Here is an 11,898-nt window from a genome sequence, read left to right on the forward strand (position 1 = left end):
CAGCTTGTTGGGTGCATACAGGATAAATAGCGAGTCAGTCTTCCTGACTCCAGCTGTCCTGGAAACATATACTTTTCAGGGCCCTGACTACGTCCAGTAACTTGGAATCCTCCAAGTCCCAAGTAGCCGCAGGCACCACAATAGGTTGGTTCACATGAAAAACTGATACCACCTTAGGAAGGAATTGGGAACGAGTCCTCAATTTCGCCATTCCCATATAAAATACAGATAAGGGCTTTTGTCAATTCTAAATCACGCCTGGCCGACGCCAAGGCCCACAGAATGACCACTTTCCACGTGAGGTATTATAGCTCCACGGATTTAAGTGGCTCAACCCAATGCGACTTCAGGAAATCCAACACCACGTTGAGATCCCACGGTGCCACTGGAGGCACAAACGGGGGCTGACTATGCAGCCCTCCCTTAACAAAAGTCTGAACTTCAGGCAGTGAAGCCAGTTCCATTTTGGAAGAAAATCGATAAGAGCCGAAATCTGGACCTTAATGGAACCCAATTGTAGGCCCATAGTCACCTCTGACTGTAGGAAGTGCAGAAATCGACCTAGCTGAAATTTCTCCTTTGGGGCCTTCCTGGCCTCACAGTACGCAACATATTTCCGCCATATGCGGTGATAATGGTTAGCGTTCACTTCTTTCCTAGCTTTAAATAGCGTAGGGATAACTTCCTCCGGAATTCCCTTTTCCTTCAGGATCCGGCGTTCAACCGCCATGCTGTCCAACGCAGCCGCGGTACGTCTTGGAACAGACAGGCCCCCTGCTGCAGCAGGTCCTGTCTGAGCGGCAGAGGCCATGGGTCCTCTGAGATCATTTCTTGGAGTTCTGGTTACCAAGATCTTCTTGGCCCACCCGGAACAATGAGTATAGTTCTTACTCCTCTCCTTCTTATTATTCTCATTACCCTGGGTAAGAGAGGCAGAGAAGGGAACACATACACCGACTGGTACACCCACGGTGTTACCAGAGCGTCCACAGCTATCGCCTGAGGGTCCTTGACCTGGCGCAATATCTTTGTAACTTTTAGTTGAGGCGGGACGCCATCATGTCCACCTGTGGCCTTTCCCAACGGTGTACAATCATTTGGAAGACTTCTGGATGAAGTCCCCACTCTCCCGGGTGGAGGTCGTGTCTTCTGAGAAAGTCTGCTTCTCAGTTGTCCACTCTGGGAATGAACACTGCTGACAGTGCTAACACATGATTTTCCGCCCATCGGAGAATCCTTGTGGCTTCTGCCATCGCCATCCTGCTTCTTGTGCCGCCCTGTCGTTTACATGAGCGACCACCGTGATGTTGTCTGACTGGATCAGCACCGGCCGGTGTTGAAGCAGGGGTCTAGCCTGACTTAGGGCATTGTAAATGGCCCTTAGTTCCAGAATATTTATGTGTAGGGAAGTCTCCTGACTTTTCCATAGCCTTGGAAGTTTCTTCCCTGTGTGACTGCCCCCCAGCCTCGAAGGCTGGCATCCGTGGTCACCAGGACCCAGTCCTGTATGCCGAATCTGCGGCCCCCTAGAAGATGAGCACTCTGCAGCCACCACAACAGCGACACCCTGGCCCTTGGAGACAGGGTTATCCGCCGATGCATCTGAAGATGCGACCCGGACCACATGTCCAACAGATCCCACTGGAAAATCCTTGTATGGGACCTGGCGAATGGAATTTCTTCGTAAGAAGCTACCATCCTTCCCAGGGCTCGCGTGCATTGATGCACCGACACCTGTATACGTATTAGGAGGTCTCTGTCTAGAGACGACAACTCCTTGGACTTCTCCTCCGGGAGAAACCCTTTTTATCCTGTTCTGTGTCCAGAACCATACTCAGGAACAGTAGACGCGTCGTAGGAACCAGCTGCGACTTTGGATATTCAGAATCCAGCCGTGCTGTTGTAGCACTTCCCGAGATAGTGCTACTCCGCCGAACAACTGCTCCCTGGACCTCGCCTTTATAAGGAGATCGTCCAAGTACGGGATAATTATTTCGGCCATTACCTTGGTAAATACCTCGGTGCCGGGGACAGACCAACGGCAACGTCTGGAATTGGTAATGACAATCCTGTACCACAATTTTGAGGTACTCCTGGTGAAGAGGGTAAATAGGGACATGCAGGTAAGCATCCTTGATGTCCAGTGATACCATGAAATTCTCCAGGCTTGCAATAATCGCCCTGAGCGATTCCATTTCGAACTTGAACCTTCGTATATAAGTGTTCAAGGCTTTCAATTTTAGAATGGGTCTCACCGAACCGTCTGGTTTCGGTACCACAACATTTTGGAATAGTAACCCCGGCCTTGTTGAAGGAGGGGTACCTTGATTTCACCTGCTGGAGGTGCAGCTTGTGAATTGCCGCCAGTACTACCTTTCTCCGAGGGCAGCAGGCAAGGCTGAGGTGAGGTAACGGCGAGGGGGAGTCGCCTCGAACTCCAGCCTGTATCCCTGTGATACTATTTGCAGAACCTAGGGATCCACCTGTGGGCAAACCCACTGGTCCCTGAAGTTCCAGAGACGCGCCCCTACCGCACCTGTCTCCACCTGTGGAGCCCCAACGTCAAGCGGTGGACTCAGAGGAAGCGGGGGAAGATTTTTGATCCTGGGAACTGGCTGCTGGTGCAGCTTTTTCCTTCTTCCCTTGTCTCTGTGCAGAAAGGAAGCGCCGTTGACCCGCTTGCATTTCTGAAGCCGAAAGGACTGTACCTGAAAATACGGTGCTTTCTTAGGCTGTGAGGAAACCTGAGGTAAAAAAAAAAAATTTCTTCCCAGCTGTTGCTGTGGATACGAGGTCCCAGAGACCATCCCCAAACAATTCCTCACCCTTATAAGGCAGAATCTCCATGTGCCTTTTATAGGCAGCATCACCTGTCCACTGCCGGGTTTCTAATACCCTCCTGGCAGAATGGACATTGCATTTATTCTGGATGCCAGCCGTCAAATATCCCTCTGTGCATCCTTTATATATAAGATGACGTCTTTAATATGCTCTATGTTAGCAAACTATTATCCCTGTCTTAGGGTATTAATATTATCTGACAGGGTATCAGACCACGCTGCAGCAGAACTATTTATGCTGAGGCAATTGCAGGTCTCAGTATATAACCTGAGTGTGTATATACAGACTTCAGGATAGCCTCCTGTTTTTTATCAGCAGGCTCCTTCAAGGTGGCCGTATCCTAAGACGGCAGTGCCACCTTTTTTGACAAACGTGTGAGCGCCTTATCCACCCTAAGGGATATCTCCCAACATGACCTATCCTCTGGCGGGAAAGGGTACGCCATCAGTAACTTTTTAGAAATTACCAGTTTCTTATTGGGGGAACCCACGCTACTTTACACACTTCATTCATTCATCTGATGGGGGAACAAAACACTGGCTGCTTTTTCTCCCCAAAAATAAAACCCCTTTTATGTGGTACTTGGGTTCATGTCAGAAATGCGTAACACATTTTTCATTGCCGAGATCATGTAACGGATGTTCCTAGTGGATTGTGTATATGTCTCAACCTTGTCGACACTGGAGTCAGACTCCGTGTCGACATCTGTGTCTGCCATCTGAGGTAACGGGCGCTTTTTTGAGCCCCTGATGGCCTTTGAGACGCCTGGGCAGGCGCGGGCTGAGAAGCCGGCTGTCCCACAGCTGTTTTACGTCATCCAGCCTTGTAAGGAGTTGACATTGTCGGTTAATACCTTCCACCTATCCATCCACTCTGGTGTCGGCCCCACAGGGGACGACATCCCATTTATCGGCCTCTGCTCCACCTCCACGTAACCTTCCTCATCCCACATGTCGACACAGCCGTACCGACACACAGCACACACACAGGGAATGCTCTGACTGAGGACAGGACCTCACAAAGTCCTTTGGGGAGACAGAGAGAGAGTATGCCAGCACACACCAGAGCGCTATATAATGCAGGGATTAACACTATAACTGAGTGATTTTTCCCCCAATAGCTGCTTGTATAAACAATATTGCGCCTAAATTTAGTGCCCCCCCTCTCTTTTTAACCCTTTGAGCCTGAAAACTACAGGGGAGAGCCTGGGGAGCTGTCTTCCAGCTGCACTGTGAAGAGAAAATGGCGCCAGTGTGCTGAGGGAGATAGCTCCGCCCCTTTTTCGCAGACTTTTCTCCCGCTTTTTTATGGATTCTGGCAGGGGTATTTATCACATATATAGCCTCTGGGGCTATATATTGTGATATATTTGCCAGCCAAGGTGTTTTTATTGCTGCTCAGGGCGCCCCCCCCAGCGCCCTGCACCCTCAGTGACCGGAGTGTGAAGTGTGTATGAGGAGCAATGGCGCACAGCTGCAGTGCTGTGCGCTACCTTGTTGAAGACTGATGTCTTCTGCCGCCGATTTTCCGGACTCTTCCTGCTTCTGGCTCTGTAAGGGGGCCGGCGGCGCGGCTCTGGGACCGAACATCAATGGCCGGTTCCATGCGGTCGATCCCTCTGGAGCTAATGGTGTCCAGTAGCCTAAGAAGCCCAAGCTACCACCAGTTAGGTAGGTTCGCTTCTTCTCCCCTTAGTCCCTCGCTGCAGTGAGTCTGTTGCCAGCAGATCTCACTGTAAAATAAAAAACCTAAAATATACTTTCTCTCTAGGAGCTCAGGAGAGCCCCTAGTGTGCATCCAGCTCAGCCGGGCACAGGATTCTAACTGAGGTCTGGAGGAGGGTCATAGTGGGAGGAGCCAGTGCACAGCAGGTAGTCCTAAATCTTTCTTAGCTGTGCCCAGTCTCCTGCGGAGCCGCTATTCCCCATGGTCCTTACGGAGTCCCCAGCATCCACTAGGACGTCAGAGAAAGAGGGATTTACTGGCTCAGTGGACACACATGGCAGGTGTTAAATACCGTATACTGGGTGATTGGATTTAACCCTTGTCATAAGAACGCTGCATGGTTATTTCTGCCACTTATATACTTCTCACAACAGGTACATATTGTGTTTCGGGGTAACATATTTTGCTCAAATGTACCTTGAACATAACAAACGCATCCTGGTACCTTATTGACAATTGGGGCGAGATTCAAGTGTTATCGCGGGTCCACGCGCCTGCCGGCAGCTATTCAGATGTTGCTGCCGACGGTCGCGAGAACTTCATTGCAGTTCACTACTCCCGGGAGTGTCGAGATGAAATTATCAAAAAGTGACCCGTTTGGGTGCCCAAATGGGACTTGTTGTGTCAAGTCCATTAATTTAGTTCTGTTTTGCCGCTTTATGCGACTAAACCCCACTGATATGGGTACAATCAGCACGATAACTGGGGACAATTGAATACCGCCTTGCAAACTCCCGTGACTTTACATGGGAGATCGAGCGCGATTAAAAATTTAATTCGATTTCGGGAAGCACCACCAATGGAGCTATAGATTAACAGTGTGGTAGGGGAAGCGGATAAAATACCGCTAGTCAGAATCCCGGCAGTCACAATGCTGATGCCAGAATCCCAACTAGCGGTGAAATGCCACCATCGGAATACCGGCAACACAGGCTATTCTCCCTCGATGGGTGTCCATGACACCACTCGATTCTGGCAGGCAGGATCCCGCTGTCAGAATCATGCCAGCCGGGATTCCGTCCACCGGCAATTCATACTGAACCCTGTGGTAGGAATTGTTTTGCCTATGTTGGTTTTCCTGAGAGAGAAGCTGCGGTAAATCACAACCCGGTGTGGATCCCCCCCTTGTTTTGCATCTAGGGTTTAAAGGGGTCAAGTAAGAAATGCCGTCTGTCAGGATACCGATGGTCAGGAGACCGACAGCAGCATCTTGACAATGGAAATCCGAACAAGGGACGGTAAGTAGTCTAACCCTCCCCCTACCCTACGCCTCCCTTTTAGGTACCTATCCCTAACCCTCCCCCAACAGTCTAACCCTAATAACCCCTCCCTGCACCCTAAACCTAACCATCTCCCTAAGTCCCCCTGGGTCACCTATACTTAACCCCCACCACATCCCTGGAATCCCAACTGATGGGATCATAAACACATCCCGTTTAGAGATAGCAGTAATGTAGTGTAGAGTATAGAGGAATCAGTAGTGTAGGGTTTAGATGGGTCAGTAATGTAGTGTAGAGTATAGAGGGATTAGTAGTGTAGGGTATAGAGGGGTCAGTAATGCAGCGTAGAGTATAGAGGGATCAGTAACGTAGTGTATGGTATAGAGGGGTCAGTAATGTATTGTAGTGTAGGGTATAGAGGGGTCAGTAATGTAGTGTAGAGTATAGAGGGATCAGTAGTGCAGGGTATAGAGAGGTCAGCAATGTACTGTAGTGTAGGGTATACAGGGGTCAGTAGTGTAGTGTAGTGTAAGGTAGAGAAGGGTCAGTAATTTACTGTAGAGTATAGAGGGATCAGTAGTGTAGGGTATAGAAGGATCAGTAATGTACTGTATGGTATAGAGGGATCAGTAATGTACTGTTGTATAGGGTATAGTGGGGTCAGTAATGTAGTGTAGGGTATAGCGGAGTCAGTAATGTAGTGTAGTATAGGGTATAGAGGGGTCAGTAATGTAGTGTAGAGTATAGAGGAATCAGTAGTGTAGGTTATAGAGGGGTCAGCAATGTACTGTAGTGTAGGGTATAGATGGGTCAGTAATGTAATGAAGGGTATAGAGGTGTCACTCATGTAGTGTATGGTATATAAGGGCCAGTAATGTAGTGTAGGGAATAGAGGTGTCAGTAATGTGGTGTAGAGTATAGAGGGATCAAGAAGTGTAGGGTATAGAAGGGTCATCAATCTACTGTAGTGTAGGGTATAGAGGGGTCAGTAATGTAGTGTAGGGTATAGAGGGATTAGTTATGTAGTGTATGGTATAAAATGGCCAGTAATGTAGCGTATGGTATAGAGGTGTCAGTAATGTGGTGTAGTGTATGGTATAGATGGGTCAGTAATGTAGTGTAGAGTATAGAGGGATCAGTAATGTAGGGTATGGAGGGGTCACCAATGCACTGTAGTGTAGGGTATAGAGGGGTCAGTAATGTAGTGTAAGGTATAGAGGGGTCAGTAATGTAGCGTAGGGTATAGAGAGGTTACTCATGTAGTGTAGGGTATAGAGGGGTCAGTAATGTAGTCAGAGCCGGATTAAGTCGCTGGGGGGCCCGGGGTACTTAAAACAGTGGGGCCCCTATTCAAGAGAGGAGGAGGAGGAGGACCGGGGGGGGGGGGGGAGGGGATGTCACTCACATACCATCCAGTGAACGAATTGCGCTCCCGTCCCCGCCAACCGTATAGACAGCAGAGCGACGGATCAGCTCTCCAATCATGTATGAATGAAGCAGCCTGCCGCTCAGCCATTGGGGCAGCCTACTTCACTCATTCGTTATTGGACAGCTGAGCCGTACGTGCGTTTCAGTTTTTTGGTCTGTTTGACCCCCCCAAAAAAGGCATGGAGAAAACGGTGCAAAACACTGTCGAAAACTCCCGCTATTGGCTACTAAATGGTCGAATTAGTGCCGATTTTCCGACTGTCGGAAAACTCGGCACTAATTGAATATCCCCCTATGCCTCAGACATGGTCACACTATTCATGAGCATGGCTATATATGTAGATATTGATATATGTACTGTATACACACACATAGTAAAACACACACATTAGAATACATATATACACACACACACCCATAGAGAAAAAACACCCACACCTACAGCTAAACACACATAGCAAAACACATATATACACAAACACACACCCATAGGAAAACACATACACACACTAAACACCAATAGCAAAACACATACACACACCCATAGGAAAACAGATATACACATACACACCCATAGCAAAACAAACACACAAACAGCTAAACATGCACACACAGCCAGCAAAACACACACACACCCTTGTATTTACAGTACATGTGTTTTCTTTATCCACAACTTACTTTGCTGCACCTCCTGGCTCTGGCTCCCTGGTTCCGGCAATGCTCTTCACTGCAGGGGGTGAGTGCTGACGTCTCCTGTGCACACACTGCTGCCCTGTCAGTGACTCTCCCTCCTCCCAGCATGCAGTGTGGACAACACACAGTAACAGAGCCAGCAGGAAACTGATAGCTGCTGCAGCAGCGCGGTGCCGAGTTGAAGGGTGATGAGATCACCCTTTCTCACTCACTGGCGCCGTGTCCTGTGTGCAGGCAGCGTGTAATGAGTCAGGCTGACTCATTACATTGCTGCCGGCTGTGGGCCCCTTCATAGCGCTGGGCCTCTGTGCATTGCACTGGCTGCCCTGGCGCAAGCTCCGCCGCTGGTGGTGTGGCAGGGGGCCCTTTTGGGAAGGGGGGCCCGGGGGTACGTATCCCCGGGACCCCCCCCTTAATCCGGCTCTGAATGTAGTGTAGGGTATAGAGGGGTCAGTAATGTAGTGTAGGGTATAGAGGGGTCACTCATGTAGTGTAGGGTATAGAGGGGTCACTCATGTAGTGTAGGGTATAGAGGGGTCACTCATGTAGTGTAGGGTATAGAGGGGTCACTCATGTAGTGTAGGGTATAGAGGGGTCACTCATGTCGTGTAGGGTATAGAGGGGTCAGGAAAAATACTAATACCATGTACTTACAGTAGTACACTAGTATTGAATTAAGTTGCAAAATGCAGTAAAAGTAGGGAAAAGTATGCAATCTGGGTAAACAAGGAAAAAGGTCAGAGATTTAATATGACCTGCACCCTGCCTTGCACCATGGATCGTTATTATCGTTATGCCCAAACTCACATATGCTCAGCTCATTTTAGCTATTTTTATTATTAATTTTATTTTTATCATCTTATTATTATATATATTTTTTTTTTAAGGAGGGGGTGGGGGTGCAAATGGAAATTCTGTCCCTGGGCCCCGCTTAACCAGCCCTGAGACTGACACACACTTCCTCTCATCCACATATACACTCTTCCTATTTCAGAGGTGTTCAGGATGCACTGTGCATGTGTCCAATGATTATCGCCAGGAGACACAGATTGAAATTGCATAGTGATCCATTCAATTCTGATAGGTGCTCCTGAGGGGTGGCTTTTGTCAGCAGACATATTAGCAGGTGTGTTGGGGGCAAGTCGGTATTAAGGACACAGTTCCACTTGCACTAGCAGCCACGTACTGTCTGACATTCTGAGCAATATTGGGATGTTTTCTTATGTCTAATGTGCAGCCGATGTCCATTCGATGGTGGAACTATTTAAGCACTGCAGAGGATTAATGCCGCAGGCAATGGGCATACCAGTAGACATCAGCTGCAACATTAAGATAAATTTGCAGTAGAGTCCACCTCTGAGTCAGGCCCTCTATCTCATGCCTGACTGCAGCTCCAGTCATAGGCACTCTGCCCAGATTTCACCTGTACCCTCAGGCCACCGCCACCGCCACCAGCTGGGGCTCCTGGAACTATCTGTGACATGGTGTACTGTGTGTGCCAATTCACTAGAAGAGAGGAGAGCTATGAGGGGGAGGTTGGGGCTTCCAACAGCTCTCTCATTTACTTCTGTCTTACTAATAAAGTTGTTTGATGTAATGCAATTATGCTAGCAGGGGCCACCACAAGTTCATTGACTAGGGGCCCCCACAAACCTTAATCTGTACTTGTTGGGTTTGTGATTCTTTGGGATATGTATATATGACAGCAGTGTGAACAAAGTAAAAAATATTCAATATGTAATATCTGTACAGGTTCTGTAAATAATAAAAAAGTGCATCTTGTGGGCTATTGGGAATACTGTAGTGATCCTGACCAGGGTCGGTGGAAGTTTCCTGGGCGACCTAGGCAGCAATTCAGCTACCGACTCTTCTCCCACCCAATTCACTCTTCCCAGCCATCTGCATGAAATCTCACTCACACACTTTTACCAAAGCCTAGGGAACAACAATTGTGTGTGCACCCTGGGCAGTAATATGCCACACAGCCAGGGTAGGGGGTAGGAACGGGGGGCAAAAGGCCAAAGACTACTATAGGGTCAAATGTTATTTGATACTTGGAGGAACAAATGAAAGAATGAAGATGAATGGGTTAATGGATTCTCAGGGGAAGATTGATGGGTTTTTGAGGGAATGGTTTCATAGGGCGTTAATTGATTTGCGACGTGTCATGTGAGTACGGGGTGGTCGGGTGCCATTACATGAGCCTGCACCGGGATCGCTCTGTTCCATTGTTGCACAGCTTTCAAGAACAGCCAATGGGAAGTGCAGCTTCCCGGTCTCATGTGTCTGCTTACACTTACTACAAGCTGTTACAGCAAAATGAGTTGGGCTTCTGACTAAGATAGAAAGAAAAAAGCGTTTGCAAGAAGAAAATGTACACAGAACGTACATGAAGAGAACTTAATGTCTGGAAAATAGAAACAACAACAGTTGTCGAGTTCAAATAAAGCTGGTATCACTTCATCCCCATTCTCATTTCATTCATCCCCATTCGCTTTTGGGTAGAAGTTCATGGGGTGGGGGCGCAAAGCACAGTCGTTGCCCATCCAACAGAAATCATGGGAAGGCAACTTCCCAATCTACCCCCTCCCCACCCCCACACCTGTTTCCTTTGCCCCTGCACATAGCTGTGCCCTAATGCCAAACATCAGTGTCCCCAATACAGAATTATGCCACATATCTGTGCCCCAATTCATATGCCACGATACATAGTATGACAAACATCAGAGTCCCCAATACATAATTATGCCACACATCAGTGTCTCCAGTCCATTACTTATTCCATAATGCAGTACATGTAAATAAACCCATTTACCTCATGACAGGGTGACGCAGAGGCAGACAGAGGCCATGGATTTGTGCTGGTTGTGGAGCAGAGATTCCAAAATGGCCATAGTGGTGGAAAATAGATCTCTGCAGGAAGCATGGCCTCCGGTGCCCACACCCAGGTTTTCAGTGGAGATGGTGCGGCACAATCTTCATCCAATCCAAGTGACTCTCGTTTGGAGACAAGCATTTCACTGCAAAAGGGGTTAGGGTGCATTATTCCATCTGCAAAACGGGCAGGTAGCTGCTCCCTGATAATACAACCTAGCATGAGCCTACACATCCTGTCCGTATATCTGTTAAGGCCCGTACACACTGGTCGATATATCGGCCATTCTCTTGAACAGCCGATATATCGCGGGTCCGTCGGCCAGTGTGTACAGCCGATATGTCTGTGAACTCCGTCGTTCACAGACGTATCGCGTCGGCCGCGCAGCACAGCCGACGGCCAATATATCTACCGATATATTGGCGCGTCGCTGTGTGAGTACGGGGCGGTCGGCCGACCGCCCGTACACATGCTGCGGCAGCCGGCGGTGATTGACAGCTGAACTGGGCGGGCGTGTGTACACGCTCGCCCAGTTCATGACGTCAGTCCCCGACGGATCGGGCAGTGTGTATGCACAGCACACTGCCCGATCCGTCCATAGACATATCTGCAGATCAATTGATCTGCAGATATATCTATTAGTGTGTACCCACCTTTAGACACTGTGGCTTACCCGATATGCCCATTCACCACCACCCACAAATATCCCCAGCAAGCCCATTCTGTCAGCACCCATTAACTTCCAACCCACCCAGCACCCAATGACCCCAAGAATCCATTTAACACCCCATTACCCCATTCCATCAAGAACCCATAAATAACCCCCACTACCAGAAACCATTAACTTATTCCATTCCAATCCATTATCATTCCACCCTCCGAGTACCCATTAATGCTTTCCTCCACCCAATCAGCTCCCATACAGATCTACCCTCACAGGATCCATGATCCGATGTACCTGCAAATTGTAATGCCCATTATTAGCACCCCCACCCAGCGCTGCTCTACACATTCATTCATTAATCAGTTCACCCAAACAGTGACACATTCGCTCTGTCAGCCCCCATTAAACACCCACAGTACACACACACTGCACACTGACAAACCAACTGTCCA

At 48.6% G+C, this 11,898-nt stretch overlaps 1 long non-coding RNA gene across 1 annotated transcript in view; it reads right to left on the minus strand.

Annotated features, from left to right (window-relative positions):
• The window catches only part of LOC135056054 (uncharacterized), an 82,038-nt gene extending 74,018 nt beyond the window's left edge, over positions 1-8,020 (minus strand). Inside the window, exon 1 of the long non-coding RNA XR_010243872.1 lies at positions 7,893-8,020. This is a non-coding gene — a long non-coding RNA (uncharacterized LOC135056054). The remainder of the gene's footprint in view (positions 1-7,892) is intronic.
• Positions 8,021-11,898: the final 3,878 nt, after the last annotated feature.

This window comes from Pseudophryne corroboree, chromosome 3 (assembly GCF_028390025.1).
Source record: "Pseudophryne corroboree isolate aPseCor3 chromosome 3, aPseCor3.hap2, whole genome shotgun sequence".
Classification (NCBI taxonomy): Eukaryota; Metazoa; Chordata; class Amphibia; order Anura; family Myobatrachidae; genus Pseudophryne; species Pseudophryne corroboree.